Genomic DNA, 6,662 nt, shown 5'->3' on the forward strand with positions numbered 1-6,662 from the left:
CTACGCATTATGACAAAATTTCTTGATTCTCGTACTGTTGTCAGTTCTTTTTGCTAATTCCGCTCACAGCTGAATTCACAAGATTATAAACTTTAAGGGTTTCAAAAATCTCTTGTAGACATCCAGTTGAATGCCATCTGATTTACAGATGGAGAAACTAAGTCTGTCCTTTGTTATTTCCTAGTTTCCCCTCCAGCCTAGGGAATATCTATGGCCTTGTAACTGGTACGGTGAATTCAGAGCTGGGCAGAATTTTTCTTATCAGGTGGTGTGTTTAGGAATAGGCTTGAGGAGGTGGGGAAGGGCTGCTGGAGGATTGAAATCCCAGAGCATGGCCCTGCTCTAACCCGAGTTTCTTACCAGTTTGTGATCGTTTGCTCCCAAGGGCTAAGTGGGCACCCTCATTCACCCCTAACTGCATTCAACTAAATCTACTATCTCTGATCACTCCTGAAATGCACAGCCCACTTCAGGATATTGTATCATTGTGCAGTCCGTGCCAGTATCCATGTGCTAAGAAAGTGTGTGTGTGTGTGTGTGTGTGTGTGTGTATATGAGACAGAGACGGAGACACAGAGAACATAGGACAGAGAGAGAAAGAAAAAGGAAGAGAGGGGCTTCCCTGGTGGTGCAGTGGTTGAGAGTCTGCCTGCTAATGCAGGGGACACGGGTTCGAGCCCTGGTCTGGGAGGATCCCACATGCCGCGGAGCGGCTAGGCCCGTGAGCCACAACTACTGAGCCTGCGCGTCTGGAGCCTGTGCTCCGCAGCGGGAGAGGCCGCGATAGTGAGAGGCCCGCGCACCGCGATGAAGAGTGGCCCCCACTTGCCACAACTAGAGAAAGCCCTCGCACAGAAATGAAAACCAACACAGCCCTAAATAACTAAATTAAAAAAAAAAAAAAGAATATAGATTTCTCTAATAGATATTCTTTGGAAAAAAAAAAAAAAGGAAGAGAGAGAGAGGGGTGGGTAATGTACAAATAAAGGACTGGATACAAGCCTGACAGCACATCAATGAAGATGGTTTTCTTTGAAATACATAGATGAGTCACACTAGAAACAGTCACACTGCTGGACTAGATATAGTATAATTTGCATTTCCTGACACCAATAGATAAGGTGTCCTGATCAATTAAAAATATACTCAGAAGGAAAGGCTATAACCCAGAGGTTCCCAAACTTCCCAGGTTCAAGGGAATCTTTAGTGTGTAAGTAATTTTTTCACGGGGCCTCCAAGCTGTAGTTCCTCTTATTAAGTAGTCAGGTCCAAACAACTTACGTATTTCTGTTCTCTGTATTTGTATTTTTGATCTTTTTCAAATAACCTTGTAGTTATTTGAAAAAATAATACACAAATTGAAAGGAAAATAGTATTTTTATTTCATTCTTTTTTTTTTTAATTTTTTTTATGGTACGCGGGCCTCTCACTGTTGTGGCCTCTCCCGTTGCGGAGCACAGGCTCCAGACGCGCAGGCTCAGCAGCCATGGCTCACGGGCCCAGCCGCTCCGTGGCACGTGGGATCTTCCCGGACCGGGGCATGAACCCGTGTCTCCTGCATCGGCAGGCGGACTCTCAACCACTGCGCCACCAGGGAAGCCCTATTTCATTCTTGAATAACCACAATCACTTAATAATGAGGTGCATATGCCTGCTACGCACTGCACTGCTCAACCCTTGCAATCAGATTGCACATTGTCCCTTCATTTCCTGTTCTACCTCAACCAATTTTTGTGCACTACTCGCTTTTTAACATTGAAATGGTCAAAAACCCAGCTTTGCAAACATGTAGCATCATCAAATAGAACACAGCCTTATCTGATACAAAAATTGCGAACTACGTCCAGCTAATGCTTTGTTTGGTGTTCAACAGACATGGAGTATTACTGTGCTTTCCTCAAATTTTTAAAATAACTCAGTTCCTCTACACACAATTTGGGGAATGACAGCCCTAGCCTCATGTTCTAACCCCCTATATTATCCTAATAAACCAAAGTGGGCACTCAATCTGACTTCAGTACATTATATATTTGCATCTTACTTTTTTGAAGTAGAGGCAGCAATATAAAATGCCCAAGAAAAGAACAGTAGTTTGTAACCCCATGGTTAAAAATCGGTAACTTTGATGCAACTGACAGTGATTTCTCAACTCATTTAGTAATTTTGTATTGCTTAAGTTATTTTGCTTGATGTTTTTTATAAACTCACTTTCATCCAGTGACACTTCACCAATTTAGTCATATTTTTTATTTTTATTACTTATTTCTTTCATATTTAGTCAGCTTTGAGGAGGCTTTCTTCATTAAAATAATGATGATGATGATGATGATGTTTCACTGCTTTTAAAACCTCCAACAAAGGAATGGCCAATTTTTTTTGAATATTCACATAAGGAGCAATAGCATTTTTAATATTAGTTTTGCATTAGCATGTGAAATAGCACTCCAATAATCTGTGGCATTACTGTACTTTTCACCCTAATAAAAGTTCCTACTATGTTTTCAATCACTCTGTCTAAAGAACAGCAGTCACTGACTGGAAATGATTTTTAGTTAAAGGAAATAATAAAAGCAGACAATACTTTTTCTAAAAAGCACTTATTAATTTTTTAATCATTTTGGTTTCATATAATTATCAATACTTAAATGAGTGATTGGAAGCATTAATTTTTATCAGCATTGAAGGCAGTATTTGAGTGTATATGTGTTCATGTATTCTAATGTTTGCTTTTCCAAACATGGGAACAATTCAAATGAGACTACGGTGACACACCAAATAGATCTGAAGCAAAAACTTAAAGAAATAAAGAAAAAGTCCTTAAGCGTGACTTTGAAACCTATTTTTCTCCTTTTTTCTTTTTCTCTCTTTCCCTTTCACCATCTTCTTACATTTCCCTACTCATTTCCCTCACTTGCTAGAAGACACCCTTTACCTATACATGTCTAGTTGCCCCGATGACTCTGAGGCCAAATAAATAAGCCCAAAGTTGTCAAGGCAGATAGCCACAAAAATATCAGATTAAAGAAAAATCTCATGAAGATGTAAAACTAACACAGCAACATCTATTTGGAGATGAGAATGTCCCAAGCACGGTGTTAAATGCTTTTTATATATTAGTTGATTCTTACAACAGGTTCTACTTCTAGCTTCAATTTTAGAGAGAAGGAAACTGAGACACAGAAACAAATTACTTGTGTAACATCATACTTCTGGCAATTAGCCAACACTGAACTTCAAACTCAGGTCTCTGACACACAGCCACCCTACTGTCCCATGAAAAGCCCCAGGGACGTTTACTTCTCAGATAAGGCTGGCTGCATCCGGCCTACACTGAGTAACAGTGGTGACCTGGGGAGAGAATTTCTATTTGTTGCACATTTGATAGAAAGTCATTTTGAAGAAGGACTCTCTCACCCAGGATATTAGCTCCCAGAAGATATTTGCTCAATTATTTTTTTAATTAAAAAGACATAAGGTGATTAATTAATTCATTTTACCTAACAGGAAATCAATCCTTTGCCAAATATTTATGCAATTGCTAGTACAGTCCAAGCATGAAGCTAGGAGCTATGAGAAAATGAGAGACAAGTCAAAGAAAATGACCTATTGTGGGGAAACATGTAGGTCATATGATCCAGTGAATCAACACTGTAATGCAGTCCCCTCATGTGGGGAACATGCTATTTTCTGTAGGAGGCAAAAGAATAGCAAGCCCTCTGTGGAGTCAAGCTGTCATGATGCCTCTATGGACCATCTCTGGCCCTTATAAGGGCCCTCTCAGTTTCCTCCCTTTCCAGTGCACTTCCACCACTCCTCTGCCCACTGGAGTTCTTTTCATCCTTCAAAACCTGGAGCAAAGGACTTCCCTGGTGGTGCAGTGGTTAAGAATCTGCCTGGCCAGAACACTCTATGACATAAATCACAGCAGGATCCTTTTTGATCCACCTCCTAGAGAAATGGAAATAAAAACAAAAATAAACAAATGGGACCTAATGAAACTTAAAAGCTTTCACACAGCAAAGGAAACCATAAATAAGACGAAAGACAACCTCAGAATGGGAGAAAATATCTGCAAATGAAACAACTGACAAAGGATTAATCTCCAAAATTTACAAGCAGCTCATGCAGCTCAATATCAAAAAAAAACAAACAACCCAACCCAAAATGGGCAGAAGACCTAAAAAGACATTTCTCCAAAGAAGATATACAGATTGCCAACAAACACATGAAAGAATGCTCAACATCATTAATCATTAGAGAAATGCAAATCAAAACTTCCATGAGATATCATCTCACAGCGGTCAGAATGGCCATCATCAAAAAATCTACAAACAATACATGCTGGAGTGGGTGTGGAGAAAAGGAAACCCTCTTGCACTGTTGGTGGGAATATAAATTGATACAGCCACTATGGAGAACAGTATGGAGGTTCCTTAAAAAACTACAAATAGAACTACCATAGGACCCAGCAATCCCACTACTGGGCATATACCCTGAGAAAACCATAATTCCAAAAGAGACATGTACCAAAATGTTCATTGCAGCTCTATTCACAATAGCCCGGAGCTGGAAACAACCTAAGTGTCCATCATCGGATGAATGGATAAAGAAGATGTGGCACATATATACAATGGAATATTACTCAGCCATAAAAAGAAACGAAACTGAGCTATTTGTAATGAGGTGGATAGACCTAGAGTCTGTCATACAGAGTGAAGTTAGTCAGAAAGAGAAAGACAAATACCGTATGCTAACACATATATACGGAATTTTAAAAAAAAATGTCATGAAGAACCTAGGGGCAAAACGAGAATAAAGACACAGACCTACTTGAGAATGGACTTGAGGATATGGGGAGGGGGAAGGGTAAGCTGTGACAAAGCGAAAGAGAGGCATGGACATATATACACTACCAAACGTAAGGTAGATAGATAGTGGGAAGCAGCCGCAGAGCACAGGGAGATCAGCTCGGTGCTTTGTGACCGCCTGGAGGGGTGGGATGGGAAGGGTGGGAGGGAGGGAGATGCATGAGGGAAGGGATGTGGGAACAGATGTATATGTATGACTGATTCACTTTGTTATAAAGCAGAAACTAATTAAAAAAAAAAAAAGAGAAATCTAGAAACAATAAATGCTGGAGAGGGTGTGGAGAAAAGGGAACACTCTTGCACTGCTGGTGGGAATGTGAATTGGTACAGCCACTATGGAGAACGGTATGGAGGTTCCTTAAAAAACTACAAATAGAACTACCATATGACCCAGCAATCCCACTACTGGGCATATACCCTGAGAAAACCATAATTCAAAAAGAGACATGTACCAAAATGTTCATTGCAGCTCTATTCACAATAGCCCGGAGCTGGAAACAACCTAAGTGTCCATCATCGGATGAATGGATAAAGAAGATGTGGCACATATATACAATGGAATATTACTCAGCCATAAAAAGAAACGAAACTGAGCTATTTGTAATGAGGTGGATAGACCTAGAGTCTGTCATACAGAGTGAAGTTAGTCAGAAAGAGAAAGACAAATACCGTATGCTAACACATATATACGGAATTTAAAAAAAAAATGTCATGAAGAACCTAGGGGCAAAACGGGAATGAAGACGCAGACCTACTTGAGAATGGACTTGAGGATATGGGGAGGGGGAAGGGTGGGCTGTGACAAGGCGAAAGAGAGGCATGGACGTGTATACACTACCAAACGTCAGGTAGATAGATAGTGGGAAGCAGCCGCAGAGCACAGGGAGATCAGCTCGGTGCTTTGTGACCGCCTGGAGGGGTGGGATGGGGAGGGTGGGAGGGAGGGAGATGCATGAGGGAAGGGATGTGGGAACAGATGTATATGTATGACTGATTCACTTTGTTATAAAGCAGAAACTAATTAAAAAAATGAATAAATAAACTTAAAAAAAAAAAAAAAAAAAAAAAAAAAAAAAGAGTCATGTACCACAGAGTTCATTGCAGCTCTATTTACAATAGCCAGGACATGGAAGCAACCTAAGTGTCCCTCGACAGACGAATGGATAAAGAAGATGTGGCACATATATACAATGGAATATTACCCAACCATAAAAAGAAACGAAATTGAATTATTTGTAGTGAGGTGGATGGACCTAGAGTCTGTCATACAGAGTGAAGTAAGTCAGAAAGAGAAAAACAAATACCGTATGCTAACACATATATATGGAATCTAAAAAAAAAAAAAAAGTGGTCATGAAGAACCTAGGGGCAGGACGGATATAAAGATGCAAACCTACTAGAGAATGGACTTGAGGATACGGGGAGGGGGAAGGGTAAGCTGGGACAAAGTGAGAGAGTGGCATGGACATATATACACTACCAAACGTAAAATAGATAGCTAGTGGGAAGCAGCCACGTAGCACAGGGAGATCAGCTCTGTGCTTTGTGACCACCTAGAGGGGTGGGATCGGGAGGGTGGGAGGGAGGGAGACGCAAGAGGGAAGAGATATGGGGATATATGTATATGTATAACTGATTCACTTTGTTATAAAGCAGAAACTAACACACCATTGTAAAGCAATTATACACCAATAAAGATGTTTAAAAAAAAAAAAGATCTTAGCAGCTTCGAAATACATATACAGTGTTGGAGACAATCCTCCACGTGTGCCAATGATGACACAATGGTTTCCT

This window comes from Mesoplodon bidens, assembly GCF_964165515.1.
Source record: "Mesoplodon bidens genome assembly, chromosome: 2".
NCBI lineage: Eukaryota > Metazoa > Chordata > Mammalia > Artiodactyla > Ziphiidae > Mesoplodon > Mesoplodon bidens.